The sequence below is a fragment of the Cynocephalus volans genome, chromosome 10 (assembly GCF_027409185.1).
Source record: "Cynocephalus volans isolate mCynVol1 chromosome 10, mCynVol1.pri, whole genome shotgun sequence".
Taxonomy (NCBI): domain Eukaryota; kingdom Metazoa; phylum Chordata; class Mammalia; order Dermoptera; family Cynocephalidae; genus Cynocephalus; species Cynocephalus volans.
This window is the reverse complement of record NC_084469.1, coordinates 129509524-129529271: the sequence shown is the minus strand read 5'-3', so window position 1 is coordinate 129529271 and position 19748 is coordinate 129509524.

Sequence of the window (19748 nt, the reverse complement as noted above, 5' to 3'; positions counted from 1 at the left end):
GGCAACTCTGCCTGACCATTCAAGTATTTTGCCTGGAATATAATTGAAAATTTTAAAGGAGATGTAGGCAGAGAATTATCAGTACTTAAAGTGTATGAATATGGTTTTCAGTAGTGGATGCTTAGTGGTTCTTTGTTAAATAAATAGTCAAGTGTAGCTTGATTGAATCTTTCCATCCACATAGAAGGGAGAATGACATCTGGATCCCATTCTCCATGCCTTGGAGCAGCTTTTTATTACTTTTGAGGTGGTAATTTTCATTTTGTAGTTGGAGCTGCTACTTTTTAGGACCAAAATAGAAGAGATGGAAGCTTGTGAGTTTGAGTAGCACCTGCTTTCTGTTGCAGCTGGCTATAGTCTTTTCTATCAGAGCAATATATTTTGACAGCCTTGAGCAGTAAGTGTTCTGTGTAAAGAAAGTGACATTTGCCAAGGAGGTCCAGTTGTTGTGACTATTTTCCAATAGATACTGCCCCTGTGATACTTTCGTTTGTCTTTGTCTTTTTGCTTTGTGTAGTATGGGAGGTGTTCTATGTAACCACATGGGCCTTTCTGTGCTGCAGAAGAATATAAAAAAGGAAGGAGGAAAGAGGGAAGGAAGAAGGGGAGGGAGGAGATGTATCTCTTCCATATGGAAATTAATCTCAGTCTCCACCTACTTTAAGATTTTGACAAACTAAGGAGCTGTTTCTTTCCTTTCCAGGGACTTGAAAAGGGAAGCAAGGAACAAGTATAAAATGTCCCTGTCTCGTGGCCCTGTCACGTTCTCAGGGAAATGAATGTATGCAAGACTGCAGGACGTCCTACAAAAGATGCAGAGGCTCCTGATGCTGGAGAAGAACTCTGCCGTGCAGTCGCCCTAACTGTCTGGAGCTGTTCAAGGAAAGCAAGCGTGGTTTCCAGGACTGGAGAGGTCTGAACAGCAATTCTCCCCAGGTATGTGATATTTCTACTTCAGGTTCTAAGCAATCTGAAGAACAAAAAATAAACCATGCAATGCGTTTTGTCAAGGGGACACCCACCACCTGGGTGGTAGGGCAGGTGCCACAAGTGGATATAATGCTGGGAGCTCCTCTCCACCCAGGTGAAAAGATTCCTCCAGTTGGGCCCCCTCAGTCCTCCCCAAATCAAACAGATTCCCTCTGTAAGAATAAATTGGTACCTGCTTCTTAAACAAACCTTGAAGGGCAAAAAAAAAAAAAAAAAAAAAAGCAATGTTAAAAAAGGTGGGGGAGAAAATTACAAGTGTATTTTCTCCTGACACAGTTTTAAAAGCTGTTTGTAGCTGATTTACAATGCTCATAGTATTCAGCTTTTCATTTGAAATTCTAATAAGTCCTTTGAATGGGTTAGAACTTGTTAGGAAGGAAAGGGAATGAAATGACTGCATTGGATTGTGAGGTTATGCGTGCTTCTTCGTAGACATCCTAGGTCTGTCTTCAGTGTCACCTTCCTTCCATGGAATATTCTTGATATGGGCAATAAAAGCAAACATAGTATGGGAAGAATGTCTGCAGAACCATCATGTATGTTCTGTGGCACGTAGCCACCTAGGTCTCTATTTTCCACCCCTTAGTTTGCATGTGCCTATGATGCACTGAGGAACTGGATGAATGATCTTCTCCATTCTCTCAGTAATTTTCTACTTTTACCAAACTCTGAAAATAGCAATGCAAAGTTTATGGGAAACAAACCAGACCTCTCAGATCAGAGGTGTTATGTTCATGGACTAAATGCATTCACCTTTGTTCAAAAAGCAGGTGTGGCTGGTATGGAAAGCAGGCCTGTGTAGATCCTGATTCCTATCCAGGGGCCATGGTCTAATTTCATGAGCTGCCCCATCTGTGATGGAAACCAAATAACATCGTGTGGTTGAAAAAAGACAGCCGGGTCAGAATTTGTAATAAGCTTCCATTTGTAAATAGTTTAAAAAGTAAGTAGCATGTTCTTGGCATAAAAGATCATAAGTCTCATTTGATTTGACCTTGGAAAAGATAAATCAAGGTCCGGGTTAGTTTCCTGTGGTACCTTTTTACTGCCTTACGCTCTAATGTCCTAGCTCTCCCAACATTGTTATCATAGATGATGGAAAAGTCTTGAATATTTGCATAAAATTATAGAAGATTTGTGACTGAAAGGACAAGATGTAACTTATGCAAACCAGATCTATCTTTTCTTTTGTGTTTGTAGTCTCACTCCTCTCCTTTAGCCACACACACACCTTTTTGGAGGAAGTGACTTTCTAATTGGGAAAAAGACAGAGTAATTGTGAAGGGTCACAGTGCGTTGGGGAATGAATAGAAGGTGAAGAAATTGAGACTTTTGTAAATGGTTCTTTTGAGAAATTTGGTTGTGGAAGTGAGGAGAAATAGGCTCTTTTTTTTTTTCCCCTAAGCAATCTGAGTAAAATTTCTGGAGAAACTGCTGAATTTGGTAGGTCTAATGGTCCCAGTACTGCATTAGGGAACTCAAAGAACACAGATGAAATCCACATGAGATATTTATTCCTTCGGGATCGGCATCAGGTTCAAAATGCCTACCAGTTGTGTTAGGTCTGCTGAGTGTTGAGACTTTCATATCATCTGTAGGAGAGTCTCAGGTTGAACACGGTTCTGCCTGGGTTTTCTCTCTAGAATAAAAAGTAGCAGATACCTGAGACAGAGGCAGAGGCATGGTGCATATTGTAGCCTCTGAGAATGCTCCAGTTATCTACTGTTGCCTTACAAACTACCCCAAAATGCAGTGATGTAAAACAACAATGCCTGCATTATGCTCACAGATTCTGTGGATCAAGAATTTGGACAGGGTGCAGAGGGGATGCCCCATCTCCACCCCATGATGTCTGGGGGTCAGCTGGGATGGCTCAGATGGCAAGGACAGCTAAAGTGGGCCAATTCACTCTGGAGCCTCTCTTCTCTGCATGGAACCTGCTGGGCTGGACTGTCTAAGATGTCTAAGATAGTTCCTTCACCTGCAGGTCTGGCACCTGGCCTGGGATGGCCAGAACACCTGAGGGTGGCTAGTGCTACTCTACAGTGTGAAGCGTCCTCTTCATGTGATGAGCAAAGTGTCTTCACAGCATGGAATTCTCAGTGTAGCGAGACTTCTCTATGGCAGCTTACATCCTCCAGAACCAATGTTCCAAGTTGAGGGGAGAAGAACCTGCCTGTCCTCTTAAAACCTGCCCAAACTTGCACAGAGTCACTTCCGTCATATACACATAGTCAAAGTAGTCACAGGTCAGCTCAGATTCAAGGATGTGGAGCAGTAGTCTCCACCTCTCAGTGGGGGAATAGATAGGAGAAGCAACTGGTGACAGCATTTTTGGAAAGAAGCAACCACATTGAATTTTATACTCAGAAGTCCAACTGTCAACCCAGTAAAGCAACCATTCGATTAACAAATATTTATTGTACCAATTACAAGTGACCGGTGATAAATAACACAGATGTGGTACTGTCCTTTTAGAGTTTACAACTTAGCATGAAAGACACACATTAGGAATATATATATATCATGGTAAATCCAACAAAGGGAGTTCTGGATATGCCAGAAGCATGCAGCAAGGTGGACCAGAGGTGACCTCTCTGAGAAGGAGATATTTAGGCTGAGTCTTTTAAGAATGAATAATAAGAGACTATGCCTGGGGCAATGATAGAAGTGGTAACCATTGGTTGAAAGGCAGCACTTTGTGGAAACCTCAGTATTGAATGAACATTTCTTGCCCCCAGACCTTCACTCTTTTTGAAATCCTGAGGCCCTATCCTGAAACTTTATACAGGCATGAGCCTTTCCCTTCAGGTAAGGAAGCTGAACAAATGAAAGTACCACCCAGCATTTGGTCTTCACAAATAGATTAGTTTGGGAATATGAATTGTTTTTCTAGGGTCAGTATTTGGGGTAAATTATTCCATATCAACACATACTGGTTAACTGAGAAGAGATTTGTGGCTATGCTAGACTTCAACAGCTACCTCTTCTTGAGACAATATATCTGGCACCTGAACAAGTTGGAAAACCCTTTTAGCAACCTAGGATTGCCGGCATTCATCAAATTTTTTAGTGTCTTTCTGCCAGCTAAAGGAGTTCATTATATTCTTAATGTGATTAAAAAATTAAAATAAAATAGTGATTTTTACATACAGGGGTTGATGAAAGATGTGTTTTTAAAGCAGTAAATTAAAATCTCATTAATATTTCAGTGAGAATATTTTGTGCTTATCTGTTTCATCTCTATTTTTGACCTATGGCTCAGAGTTCACAGCATGAAGGAGGTGGTGAAATCTGTTCACCATAAAATGTTAATTATAAGTAAATTACAGCACAAACGTTCAATCAGCCACATTAATTCTACATAAAGTGAATTATTGTAGCAGAAAATTTTGAAATGTGACTGAATTTTGTAATCTTGTCTCCTTTTTCCACCTCTCACACTAACCCTGATTCCTGCATGTTTAATCCCAGAAACTCTGAGCTCTTTGTGTAGTGTTGAGCTCATTCTACTTACTGTTTTGAAAGTTAAATACAGAGTTCAGCCCCTATCTCTCCAAATGATTCTGAATTGTACATAAGTCTGTTTGCCCCATGGCAACTTAAATAAAAGCTTTGACATTTTTCGAGCAGAGAATTGGACTCTTAAAATAAAGGTGCTGGGTCATATGGAAAAATTCTCTCCTAGAACATGATCAAAAATACACGTGGGTGTGTTATTATTGTTATAATTGTCATTTTCTCCTGGATTTAGATCTGTCATAAAGTTACAAACTTAAAAAAAAATGCTTTTATGGGCAAAAACCCATGGATCATTTTTCAGTTAACAGAGAAATACTAAGGGAGTAAAAAATCTTACACAGAGAGTAATGACCAAAATAATAAATTAGAAAATGCTTAAAACACAAAAGTGTAGGTGGCTCATTCTGTCAACTATGTGAATTGCTCATTAGTAGCAAAAATACTGATGCCTCCTTGAACGAGAATGCCTGCATGTGTTCATTTTGTAATTAGAAATAGGGATGCTGCCCACCACTAGCAGGATATGTAATGCAGTGACTAGATGCCATTAGGTACTGACACAGGAGAAGCCTCAGATTTTGCAAAATACTAGTGAGGAAAAAGTTTTTTCATTACTTGGTGCCACTAACAGCCAATTGCAGTCAAGTAACAAGTAGTCTGAAGGAATTGCATAGTAGGAGTTCTCATCTCCTAGCTGCCCTCTGTTCTAAAGCATCATGTGATAGATCTGGCCCCCGTCCTTCCACTTATCAGATTGTATCAGTCTGTTTCCATTGCTTACAACAGAATACTTGAAACTGGGTAATTTATAAAGAAATGAAATTTATTTCTTACAGTTTCAGAGGCTGAGAAGTCCAAGGTCCAGGGAACACATCTGGTGAGGGCCTTCTTTTTGGTGCAGAGTCCCATGGAGACACAGTATCACATGGCCAGAATGGGCTGAGCAAGAGAGCTGACCTGCTTATTTCCTCTACTTGTAAAGCTGTCAGAACCATGCTCGTGACCACCTATTAAACCATTAATAAATTCATCCTTTGACCAGGGTGTAGTCCTCGCAATCTAATCACCTCTTGGAGTCCCCAACTTTCAATTACTGTAATAGGATTTCCCACCCTTTTCAACACTGTTACAGTGGGGATTAAGTTTCCAGTACATTTATTTTGGGGGGATGCATTCAACCCATAGCACAGGTCCAGTGTATCCCTAATATAGGTTGAAAATTTGGGTCTCATTTGAGAGAATCCCCAGTTCAGATCACGAGTCTGTTGTTTTCAAGTCTCCTGGTCTCATCTCACCCACAGTGGCAACATTGTTGCTTTAGGTGTCTGCTCTGTGACTTCTTGAGAACTCTGAGATTTAGGAGAACAAAGAGCAGACACATGTGCTGTTTGTCTGCCAATGACTGGATCCATCTTCCCATTAGTTGAAGGTCTTTGCTTTGCTCTCTCAGATAAGCCATTCAGTACTCCCAAAACTCAACAGAAGGCTGAAGCAACCAGGAAAAACAGAAATGCTTTACAGAGTGCACTAATAAGGGAGATGCTGAAAAGGGAATCATAGTACTATTAAGAGAAAATGACTCCTGCTATAAGAGGGATGAAGGGAAGGAATTTTTAATTTGCTAATGGCAGAAGCTGTTAATCTGCAAATGCACATAGGCATTAGTGAGTCCTCCTTTGATATGCTCAGAAAACCTTGAGGATTAAATTATCTGAGACAGAGTTAGGGATCAGGCACCATTAAGAGAAAAGGAGCATCAGCTTCCTAAGAGGCTAGATACTCTAAAGAAAACAGCAGAATAAAAAATGTAGTAAAGTTGAATAATAGCTACTTTAATTTGAAACCATAGGCAAAATTATGAAAAAAAAAATGAAGATAATTATGATGCTTCTATTATCATTTTCTTCCCTTTTTTTTCCACCTCAGATTCTCAGTCTGGGCTCTCAGCAACTTTCAGCTTCTCATTTCCTTTCTTCTCATGTAGAAAATCACAAACACATTCACAACAGGTGTTAGAAGACTGTATCTTTTCTAGGGTAATGACTTTATTGTTTTTGTAAAAGTGACACATGTTCACTACATAAAATTAAAAGTGGTAAAGTACAAAGAAGAAAACAAAATTTCACTAAAACTTTTGCTGCCCCCAAATAGTCATCTTTCAGATCTGATGAATATGTTCCCAAGCATTTGTTTACCGTGTATATATAAAAGAAAAGAGAGAAGGGTGAGAGAGAGACAGAGGCTGAGAAAAATCAAGGCTCAAAGAAACTGAGGAAAACTGAGATTTTAAAAAAGGGATTATGGTGACTATAGTGAATAATACTGTCATGTTTACTTGAAAGTGGATAATAGAGCAATTTTTAAGTGTCTTCGCTACACACAAACAGACACACACAAATGGTAATTATGGATAGTGATAAATTTGTTAATTCATTTAACTGTGAGAATCAATACACGGTGTATACAAATATCACCTAGTACACCTTAAATATATACAATTTGTATTTGTCAGTTAACTTGAAAAAGGGCTTATGCTTGAAAAAGATCAGAAGTATTAAATTTAATAGTACTAGATTTTTTTTTATATGAGAATATAATAGACAAATTGTAAAGGTGAAATTGAAGGAATTTCTGATCCTCAGAAAAATATTTTTCACCAGAATATAGATCTTAGACAATCTATATGTGATTAAGAGAAAAGATTAGGAAAACTTTATCTGGATCTTTTTATTTTTTTAACTTCATGTTTTAGTATTATATAATGTTGGCTGACCCATACTTAAAAGATGAAGGTTAGCACTCAGCTGCCTAATTCCCTTCCCCTTCCTCCTCATATTTATTGGTTATTGATTTACTTTGTCATGATTTTTAATATTTGTCATTTTGTTCTGTAACTACAAATACCACATTTATTTTGTCATATTTATATTTCTGTTTAAACAATTAATTGTCCAAGTTTTTTAGACCCATTTTCTCCATTCTTTTTTGTGTGTGTGTGCAATTTTGATTTCTCTTTTAGTTGGATAAATTTTATTTTAAGTAGATTTTAGAAGGTTTTTAGATACTAAATTCTAATTTCTTGCATATCTGAGAATGTCTATTGACTTTATACTCAAGGTGCAGTGTAAAGGCATAGAAAATGAAATAAAAATAAACAAGAATAAATAAATAAATAAAAGGGCACTTTAGCTGGGTATAAAACTTTAGAAATCACACCCTCTTTCCCTTGAAATTTAGTAGACCTTTGTTATGTTTCCTCGTAATGAGCAATGTCCTTTGAGGACATGGTTGTCCTATTTTGTTTGATTGGTAGATGGGCTCATAGGTGTCATACTCTAAGTTTGAGAATCTCTCACTGTTGTGATTTTACAAGTATTCGGACATCAACTTGACTTAATATTATGTTCTATATAGCCCATTTTTTCCCTTTAGAACCTTTTAAATATTGCTCCCTTGTTTTCTGGGGTATGGAGAAGAGTGAGACTCATCTAAATTTTCTGTTTACAGAGAACTTGATTTTTCTCCCTGAGTAACTAAAGAATTTTTTCTTTATCCTTTAAGCTCAGAAACTAACCAGGATATGCTCAGTATAAACCAAATTATGTCAGTCTTTCCTAGAATATATTGTGCTCTTATATTAATACATATATTTCTTCCTCTTGTAAAGCACTTTTTTTTCTCATTTATCTGATTTCTTTACCATTTGTTGAATATTCTGCTCCAGGGATATCAACTATTTTTTTTTTTCTTTTTCTATAAGCTTCCTTATTTTTTCTCTTTTCCTTTTCATTCACTAAGATTATCTCAAGGCTTTCCCCTGTGCCAGTAATTCTATTTTCAGTCATACCTATTCTATTCTACCTGTGCTACCTTATTTATCAGCTCTATAATGATGTTTTGGTTTCCAGTTTGTCTCCTCAGCTCCATAGCCTTTTAAAAATGTCATTATGATATTTAATAGCTTATTATTTAGCTCCCATTTTAGTAAATTTGTGCCATATTAAACAATTCTATAGCATGAAGTACTCAAAAAGAAATTTGATTTTCCTTGGGTTATATTTTCTCCCAGATGGGTGTTTCATCTTTCTTTTGTGTGTCCTATTCCCTTTTTTATATTCATTTTCTCATCCTTAAGGTGTCATCTTTTAGGATCCTCGCTTAATGTGGGGAGGTTTCTTACTAGATTCATCACCTTGGATGGGCTCTAGACATTGATATCCATCCCCCGTTCACACAAAGCAAGGCTGTCAAAACCAAAGCTCAAATTTGCTGATTTGGCAAATACCATCGTTGGCAAATGCCTTTGGGTAAATAGGGGTTCTCCTGTTCCACTTTTCTTTCAGGATTCTGGCAGTCCCTTCAGACTGACAGCTCCCAGGTTCCTTATCAGCTCCTCAATGCTTTTAAGGTGTTTTTCCTATTTTATCCAGCGTATGAAGTTGTTTTCAGCAGAAGGTGTAATCTGAAAGAACTAGTTTGCCATTATTCAAAATGGAATTCCCTTCATGTTACTTATCTTTTTATTTATCTTGTTCTTGCTTCATATGTGGAGCTCAATGGCAGTCTTTTCTTTTTGCCGATAGAGATTGGGTAAATTCTTCCTGACCAACTTCCTGCTTTATCTGAGACCTGTCTTTCCTTTTAGCAATAGTTTAATGTATTCTACCTGTTGTCCATATCCTGAGTCCTTTGTGGGAAGGAGGATTCTGATGGGCTGTGTCCTGGAGAACCAGGGGTGCTACTCCCTGTCCTGAGATTTTGTTAAATGTCCTTCATTGGGGTTCACTCCACCTGGTTCACAAGAAAATTTATTACCCAGAACTCTCCCTCCAGAAAAGTGCACTGAGGCAATTTTCCTGCCTCTAATAAGAGTCTGAGGTCTCATAGTGCTAGGCAGAGAGCTTCTATTCTTGAAGTTACTTTTCTGATTCGACCCAAGATGCTATGCTCCCCTTCAGTTTGTTTCTCTCCAGACTGTGAGTATTTGAGAAAAACTCTAAGTGTTCTCTGTACTCCTTTCTACCCACTCTGGGGTTCAGGGTACCATTAAGAGCACCATTGTGACACACCAGAATAATTTTTCTCCCCTTCCCCAGCTGATATTTTTTGAAGTTGATGGCTTGAGAGTTTACCATTTTCTTTGTTTGACTATTGCTGGTGAGCATTTTCCTGATTTTTTAAAAAACTACTTCTTGTTCCTTTTTTTAGATGCTGGAATAGGAAGATTCTGTGATCCAAATTCACTCTACCCTCTCCCTTGCAAATTTCAGATTCTTAATTGTAATAGAAGGCACCATAGTGATATTGATGCTATACCAAATGATTGACTATGTCTTCATTTTGTTTCTCTGAGAAACAGACCCTGAGACAAATTATTCAAGTAAAATTCATTTATTTGTAAGGTGATCTCAGGAACAGGGAGACGTATGCGGAAGCAAAGGGGGAAGAGGGGGACACATATAAAGAGCACAGTATTAAGCAATTTGCTTCCACAGGGGGCCACTGGAACCTAATTTCACTGGCAAAACTCAGGGAAGAGTATCTGTTGTACTCCCCCCACTCCCCGCCACACCCCTCCCAGGGAAAAGGGAGCTGGTGTATTTGCACACCAACTCTCATTACTCATTTGTGGACAACTTCTCCCAGGGGTGTTTGTTCCCTCCCACTTCCTGCCTGCCACTTGCACAGGCAGAGCAGCAGCCTCAGATGGTCAAAGCTCTCCATGAGACATGGACTGCAGAAGTTGGAAGTTAGGCTGCTGTGCTCTGAAAAGGTAAAATCCAAGGGTAAGATGGCCAGGGCATACTACATGATTGTGAATTTCAGGCAACTTGGCACCTGGTAGAGCAAGCCTGGGAGAAAGAAAGATCTCCTGAGATCTACTCAGATGGTTCCATTTGGGTGGTCTCCTACTTGATAACAAGAATAGACTTTGGCTACTGATCCCTTCTAATTGATATAGTTATAACACCTCTTCAAATTTAATAAAAGCATCTACACAATGAAATCGGGGGAAATATCTTGGGAGACCTATAAAAATACAAGGGGGAGCTATTTTAGTCAATAAATCTGGAAAAACCATGGGCACTGTAAATGTATATATAATCATGTGTAATATATACACATATGTATGTATATATGTGTTATATGAATTATATATTAAAGTTATATATACACACATATGAATTATATTCATAACATGAAAGATTTCTATAAGAAGCAAGCACAGCTGAGGTATGATGTTGTATGTTGTGTGGTGCTGCATGGACTCTTCGCTTGCTTGAGAGAGTTGCTCAGTGACATCTTCATCAGCTCCTATCTGACATAAACCAAAGGGATCACGTCATTCTTCTGGAGACCACCACATAAACCCACTCACCTGAAATCCTACTTCCAAATAATCTCTTTTTATGAAGGTGTCATACTGATATTAGTTTTAGAAGGGGCATGACTTTTGACTGCTATACATGTCATATATTTGAATGGATTCCCACAAATCCATTCCCTTTCCCCCGGTGTGAACTATCTAACCTGGCGGGTAAAAGGTAGTGAGTAACATTAAATCTAAGAAGAAAAAATATAAAAAGATCTCTGGGCTCCTTGATTAAGGTAGAGAGAAAATTATCATTTTATATTCAACAAAGTCAGGAGATTCTAATCAACTATTTTGCATATAAAGTGTATACACAGAAAATTATATTTTAAAAGGCAAGTGTGTTACAGAAGGCCAGCCTAGGGATCAAATATGTTTGTATATTCATGTTATAAAGAATACCAACTTGTTCACTTAGTGTTACTTGAAAAATTATCCACACTAGAAATCATTACTTAAAAATTCCTGAGTGTTTTGTCTTATATTTTAGTGAAGAAGAGCAAAATCTAGGATGTCAAGTGGTGGTGGTGGGAGAATGTGTGATATTTATTTGGCTGAAATAAGAGAAAGCCAAGGAGTAACAACTACCCAAATATGTGGTGGGATCTTCTGTGGATATTTCTGAATAAATACTGTCCATCTCCATAGAGGGAGAGAAAAGGGGATGGAGTAAGATCATCTGAAAGACAGACCAGCAGAGAAGGAATGTGACAGAAGGACTGCGCTGAAGTCATGAGGTCTGAAAATGCTGAGCCTTGGCGTCTGTGAGCTAGAGATTTTGGTCAGACGTAAGAAATAACTTTTTGTTGGACAGGGCGATACATCGTCAGGGTAGATTTCTAAGTGATCTCATGGAGTGTTCGTTTGTGGAGTCTTTTAGAGACGAAGCTACAATTTTTTGGGAAAGGTTTACATGAGAGGTCCAGGCGGGAGTTCAAACATTATTATAAGATCCAGAAGCTTTGATTTTTTTTCTCTGAGAGGGGACCGTCTATTTTTTTAGGAAAAAGTACACACCGAAGCGCATCTCAGTAACCTCCATCCACAAAACCATTTCCTTAGTCTTCAAATCTTCACGAGTATGTTACTAAACATTTGGCCTGTTCCATGTGCTTGTAAATTTGTTTCTTCTCCCTCTTTGGGTTTCATTGTCACATTAAGTAAAGCTCCAGATTCATTTATGAATTTACATGATTGTACAGGCTGAATGTATTCTTCAAAAATTTGTATGTTGAGATTGTAATCCCCGGTACCTCAGAATGTGACTGTACTTGGAGATAGGGACTTCCGGTAAGTAAATTAAAATGAGGTTATTAGGGTGGGCCCTAATCCAACATGACTGTTGTCCTTATAAGAAGAGGAAATTTGGAGACAGATAAGTGCAGAGGGGAGGCCATGTGAAGACACAGGGAGAAGACATCCATCTGCATATGAAGGAGAGAGGCCTCAGAAGAAACAACCCTGCCCACACCTTGATGTCACAGTCTTCTAGCCTTGATGTCTTCTAGCCTCCAGAATGTGACACAATAAATTTCCATGGTTTAAGCCATCCAGTCCATGACACTTTGTTATGGCAGCCCTGGAAAACAAACACATGGGTCCTTTTCCTTCCATAGTCTCTTGTTTTCTTTTGTCTTCTCTTGAAGTGACCTGTCCAGGCTCTGTAGCATGTCTTTCCTTTCTAGACATCAGTAAAACACACCCACCCTCCCTTCTTCAGGTCCCTGATGATGTCTCTTCAATCAGAACTGTCATTTCCTTCCTGCCCTTCCCAGACCCCATCAATGAGAAGTAGACCTGGAGTCTTATTCGGAGTACATCCCAAGTCTTTTGGGGAAAGTTTCATCTACACAAGACATTGCCTTCATCATTTCCAATTTTTTTAAAAAGGTACGCACTTTAGGGAGACTTTTGTATTTGTGTTTGTGAAGCACATTACCGTTTACAAAGTATTTTTGCAGAAATAACTTTGCTTAATCCTCATCACTTTTTAAGTCATTGGTTTTTCTAGACACAGACTCAGAGAGGTTGAGTAATGTGGTGAAAATTACACAGCTCATAAACATCAGAGCTGGAATTTGAACATAGGTGAAGATATGCGTTGTCACTGACTCTCATTGGCTCCAGGGTGGTCAGCGATAGCGGCTTTACAGTAGGACTGATTTCTCTCCTCTGAGCTGGACTTCCGTGAGTTTTCTATGGGCGTGCATTATTACTTTGGCCTAGGTGTTTGCTCATGAATCATTATTACCCCAACTAAATTGGAAGCTCTGGGGAGGCAGGTTCTGAGCTGCGCTTTCTGTTTAGTTGTGGTGTTTGCAGAACATCTGTTGATTGGTTGGTTAAATGGACTTTTTTTTACTAGAGGATGTGGCACATCTCTTGGCTTCCAACTTTCCAAAGATATATGCAAAAGTAACAGGGAGCTCACAGTGTTGATCTGATCCTTTTTAGACAAAGGTTAGGAAATCGTATGTATAAAAATAATACCACAGGTTGACTTTATATCACAATAATTATAATTATTATACCCCGTATTTATATAGCGTCTCTCTCTTCCTCTCTCTAAGGGGCTCACAGTCATTTGTAAGCAGTGGGCCTCATCCTGCTGTTAAATAGAAAATAAATTGCTTATATCCTGGAAGAGAATTAACTCTTTCAGGGCACTGGGGTACCATTTAGTAAATTAGTTATCCTCTAAATGGCACTCTAGATACGTATGATCCCATGTATAAACCTGGCAAATGAACGTGTTCCCAGTGCTTAAAAGAAATCAGGGCATGCCTAACAGAAATCAGACAGCAAGCTTAAAATACATGTGATGTACTTATCTCTCTCCTCTAATAACTGTATGTTCATTCTCATGGAAATCTGTTTGTGACTAAAGATGAATCTATTTGCTAAAAGCTGGCACTTCTGATCTTTTAATCTAGTAATATGAGAGCAATAAAGGGGAAGGGGCAGATGATAGGAAAAACAGAGTGCTGGTGTTTATACACATGGGAACAGCGGCAATTTGTTCAGCTAAACAGATTTTGAGAGACTGATGGGTTTTTTCAAAATCACTTGAAAGGCTAGTCTTGATAGTTCCCTTAGGTCTTGAAAATGTTCATCTACTTCCAAAATAGTGGTTAGTGAATCAGAATTAGCCTCATGGATCCTTGGAACTATTGCTAAGGTAGGTAGGGGCATGCACAGCCATAAACCAACAGCAGCTTTTTCCAACTTCGAAATTCAACTCTCAGTCAGTCCGAAAGGAAGCCGAGGAAGGTAACATAAACCCAGAGCTGCTGGAGATTTTCCACGGCAAGTATGGAGAAACAGAAATGGTTAGTTGGTGCTGAACTTGTCCATTTTTTAAAAAAGCAGATTGACAGCTGCCTTTTTCTCTTGCTTTCATTTTCTCTCTGCCAAATTTGTGATCTGATCACCTCATCCCATTTAAATTTTTGGAGTTCACTCAATGACTCGAATGCCTCTTGGACGCACTTGCTTGTCCAGGTGTTGTTATACTGAGTTCTGATTGTAATTCAGTAGCATGTTATTGATTGTTGAGACTTTCGGCTTATGTGCAATGAGATAGAATTTGGAAACTGGCGGTGTTTTATTGACTTTCTCATTTGCGCTTCTGGGAAACTCATTGGATGGTTAGATAAGTTGCTGCCAGGCAGTTTGGCAGTTCGGTACACACTCTGTGGTTAATCCTATGAATTGTGCACCATACCCATCAGAGCCCTCCCCTAGATCCCAGGTACTTATGAACAACAAGCTTGACTACCAACGACCACCCTGACTCCTCCATCTCAGCCCCATGCCCACACCAGCCTCTTCCTGAAACCTTGTCCCTCTTCTTTCATTGTTGCTTGTCCCTTTCCTGCCCCACTGACAGCCGCCGAGGGCCTCTTTACACAAGCTTCAGCTTTTCAAAGTAAATATGCGTCGTAAGTCTAATTTCAACAATCCACATAGCTCTGAGCCCCTCAAACTCCAAGGAGCATCCTTAAAGAGAAGAATCAGCAGGCAGCTAAAAAGAAATCAAAGCAGATCAGCAAAAATGTCTTGAAAGGAGGAAGGAAGGATGAGACATGTAGACTAACAGCCTTCATTTTCCAGTAAGCAACGTGGCTGGCAACAAAAATAAACACTAAAGGGGAAAATGTATACAGTCTAATTGTATAATTGCAGGTTGGTTTCTGTATGTCATGCAGGCATTGAAATACTGGAGCATCAGGAAGGAGCTTAGTGGTCCCCCTCATGCATGCCCGGGTATTCTGCATTTAGCTCTATGCTGGCATGAGGAAAGCTCCAAATAAACTAGGCTGGAGGATTCTATCCTCATGGCTCCTAAATACTCACCATCTGAAGATGAAGGTCAGTTTCAATACCACTCTGAGCTCAAAGGTGGAAAAATGAGATGAACAAAGATGGCATGAGAAACAGAACCACTAATTCATCTCCCAGGTGGCTCTTTTAATATTCCAACCCATATTTAATCATCGAGCAGTATGTTGAACGAAGGAGCCTGGTCAGCAGTGTCCTTCTGCTGACTGTCTCTTCTAACTTTCTCTAACAAGTAATGAAGCTGATGGATTTCTCACCCCGCCCCAATTGCTGACATTACACCCTCGGAGAGTTTCCCGGGGAAGAGAAAGCTGGATTTCATTAATTTTCTTCAGTTTGGGGAGGAGAGCAAAAATCCCACAGGTTGTATCCCATGATGGTGTGAGACAGATCTGCTTCTCTTGTACAAATCCCCATCCCTTCCTTTCTGGCATCCTGTCAATCAGGCTTGCACTATCTTCAGCAAATAGAAACCACTGGCTTCTCGGCTCTGAACCCTTGTCACCTTTGTCCCTCCCTGGTCCTGGTTGCACTTCCTTTGCTGTTTTGTGACTCTGATTTCCTCTTCAGGGGAAAACACCATCACACTCTAGGCAGCTAGGAAGTACCCATCAAGGGGCCATTGGAACTGCAGTTGTTGGGATAATTAGGGCATTTTTTTTTCAAATTTTTAATAGAAACTAAAAATATGGAAAAAGTTTGAGGTTCCAAAAATTCTAATTTAACACAAATTTTGTAAAAATAATTAAGGTTTACCATTCATATGTTATTATGTTTCTACGTTGTAACTATACCAGGATTTTTTTTTTTAATTCCTGAATTTTGTACAGTCCACTGGCAATGCATCGATGAATATGATTGCATTACATATTTATTATTTTTTTCTTATACACATGGAAAAATACTAATCCACTAGAATTTAAAATACGTTTGACTATTCCTTTTGTCTGTTTATGTGCATTTTGTAACTTGCATCATGCCTTCTCCTTTCATGATTTTTGTTGCTTTGTTTCCAATGGCCAAGACTACATTTGTGCCTTTATGAGTTCATAGTGATTGATGGACTTATCCCATGATGGCATTATCAGCACCCACCCTTCTGCAGGGAAACATCTTTACCAGGGAAGGCCCTATTTTTGTTTTCCCCTATTTGCTGTTAATCTGACTTTGTGATAATGTCACCAAGCCTTATTGTAGACTTTTTCTTGATGAGCTAGAATACTCTGGAGCTGAGATTTGCAGGTGTGGGAGAGAGTGATACACTGGGACCACAGAATTAGGCAAATTCACTTTTGACACTCCCTGCCTTGGACATAAATTGATAGACTCTCATTTGTCATTTCTTGAGTTTAGGACAATCCCAGAACCACTTGTCATTCAAATCCAACTCTATTAGAACAACTGGCTCAAGAAAAGGGAGCCCAATAAAAGTTGAACATTGATGTTGAAAGAGAATATTGCCCTTACTTTTAGATTTATTTGATGCTCATTGGTTTAAGGAAGTGGTGTAATGTGGAAAGACTGCAGAAGAATTTGCAAGGACCACTTTGGTCTGCAAATGTTTTGAAAAATTAACACATTTTAATGCTTAGTGGGGAAATTTTGCAAACAGGGCACACCTAGGAAGTAGTGAGATCTGACTCTCTTTTAATTAATGTTTCCCACTTGGAAACAGTTTTATCTTCTAAAAACTGGAAACACAGACATGGTGTTGAAAATACTAACAAAAATTCTAATTTATGTAGAAATTACATGTAGTAATTTTGACTATTTGAAACAAAGCAGAAACCTCTAAAGTATGGGGAAAAAAGTCTTCTACAGGAAAAGAAAGACACAAAATGTACACCCTAATACTGATTAGGTAAATCTTTAGCATATTCTTATTTAATATATTTCAGAAATATTTCATTAAAATACTTAAAATAACACTGCTTTGGTGCTTGAAGAGATAAGCTTCAATTTTCCACATTTATATATGAAAACCCCTCATTCCAGTGCCAAATAAAAAGGCATTGTTGTTCAAAACCCCTTTCCTAAAATTAATTTATTAATTTCAACAATTTTTAGGGGGAGGAGAAAGAAAGAAGGAAGGGGATAGGGAAGGAGAGAGGGGGAGGGAGATGGGAGAGACTGGATAAGGGGCATAAAGCATTAAGTACCAATGAATATGCTAATAAAAGATACAAATAATAATAATAATAATGTCACCAACTTTTGTAGTTTGCAAGCTAAAGACGGCCACCAGAAAGGGAGCTGAGCACCTTGCTCTTGCCCTCGTTACTAGCTGGTTGTTTGACATTGACCCAGTCATTTAATCTCTCTGGCCCTAAGTTTCTTCATCTGCCAAAGAAAGTGTTACTCCAAAATGAAGTCTCTATTAAAAACAATAAAAAGGAAAGAAAAGAGAGGAAAGGAAAAGAAAGAGTGAAATAGTGGTTACAAGAGGCAGAGAGTGGGAGGGGAAAAGGAGGCTGGAGAGAGGTTAGTAAATAGGTACAAAGTTACAATTAGAGAGGAAGAATGAGATCTGGTGCTGTGCCATTTCTACAGTTAATATATTGTATTGTAGGGCATTGGGGAGTGATAGGTCAGGTAAGGGGCATAAAGAATAATTACGATTTGTAATAATGTAGTGAATATGCTACTGAAAAAAATTTTTTAAATAAATATTAAAAAAAAAAAAAAATATATATATATATATATATATAGTATTGTATATTTCAAGATGGCCAGAGAAAAGGATCTTGAATGTTATAACCACAAAGAAATGATAAATGTTTAGATGGTAGATAGGCTAACTATTCTGATTAGATCATTATATAATATATGCATGTATTGAAACAAACTGTACCCCATAAACATGTACAATAAAAATAAATTTTTTAAAAATTTAGTTTCTACTTGTGAGAAGTCTTGTGATTCTTATGCAATGGAGGCTCCAGTGGGACCTGTTTGGCAGATGGGTGAACTCCAGGCCTCCCCAGAGCCAATTTGGCCAAAAAACTGAGTGAGCCGTTGGCAGCAGAACTCACAGCAAGGGGTGCCCTGTTAGCCCCGGGAGCTGCGGCGATGGGTGGGTGGCTGGCCAGCTATCACCCCTCACTCTGGGCCACGGGAGGACTCACCTCTGAGGGAGCATCAGCAGATGCAATGCTCTCTGGTGCACACCCATGCTGAGAAGGTGCCCTTGAGGTCTGCAGGGGGCCCAGACATCAGCAGCAGATGCCGCTGATAGGCATGGAACTGCTGGAGACAAATGCAGGTTCCTAAGGTAGCTGGGGTGACTCACTTGTGACTGCCTGTGAGACCCAACTCAGCAACAAAGGAGGACTTGAGCGGAAGCCAAGATTCTGACAGCACATGAGGGCAGGAGCCCAGGAAATAGGACTTATGACCAGGGCTTTATCTTAGTGGTTCTCATGCAGGGCAAATTTGCCCTTTCGGGACCTCTGACAATGCTTGGGGACATTTTTGGTTGGCACAACTGTGGGGAGAGATGTGCTACTGGCATCTAATGGGCAGAGGCCACGTGGGCTATAATGCACAGGACAGCCCCACAGCAGAGAATGATCTGCTCCAAAATGTCAAAAGTGCCAAGGCTGAGAAACCTGCTTTATCTCCTGCACACCAGCCTTTCATGCAGGTGGGACCTAGGCAGATACAGATTCACCCGCATGCACCGGAAGTCAAATATCGCTCCAGGTGGCTAGCCAATGTAACAATAATGAGGACAATTCCATGATCACATAACATAAATAAGATCACTAGTAATAGCTGACATGTATTGAGCCCTGTCTACTACCTCCCAGGCACTATTCTAAGCATTTCACATGTATTCACTCATTTAATACACCCCATAACCCTAGGAGGTAGGTGTGATTCTTATCTGCAACTTACAGACCATTTAAATAACCATGCTGGCAATTTACTGGAACGTGACAGCCAAACTGCTTGTTTTACCAATTTGAGTGGTCCCCTCAGTCAGATGGTCAATCGAGAGGGACTGTTGAAGTCACTGATGTTACCTCCACCCCTGTCACAGCAACTGGGGACAGGCAGCCAGACCAGCACTCCCAGACCTCATCTCTGCATCTGAGATCAGCCCCGATTATGTCATCTGACCACTTCCAAAAGCACATTATTGTTTTCTGCCAAAGAAAAATGAAAAAAATCACAAAACCAAGACAAATCAACACAGTACAAGATTAAGTAGAAAGAGGGAAAGAATCTGGGGGCTCCAAATATCTATTAAAATACATCATTCAGTCCCCAAAGTTTGTTTTTGCCTCAATTATGAAAACAGGTGTAGATTGTTTTTTAATTCCCAGATAATCAGGGCAGGATAGCCCTGACGTGTTTCCAGAGGATTTTAGTAGATAAACTTAATGAGATGGACTGATTAGTTCTCTGTCTTGTGGTTCAGAGGCACTGGTTTCTTTAGAGGAACACCACAGACCTCCCGTTCACCTTTTATCTCAATCAATTGTCTTGTATTTGCTAAAGGCCCCAGGAGCAGGCAGGA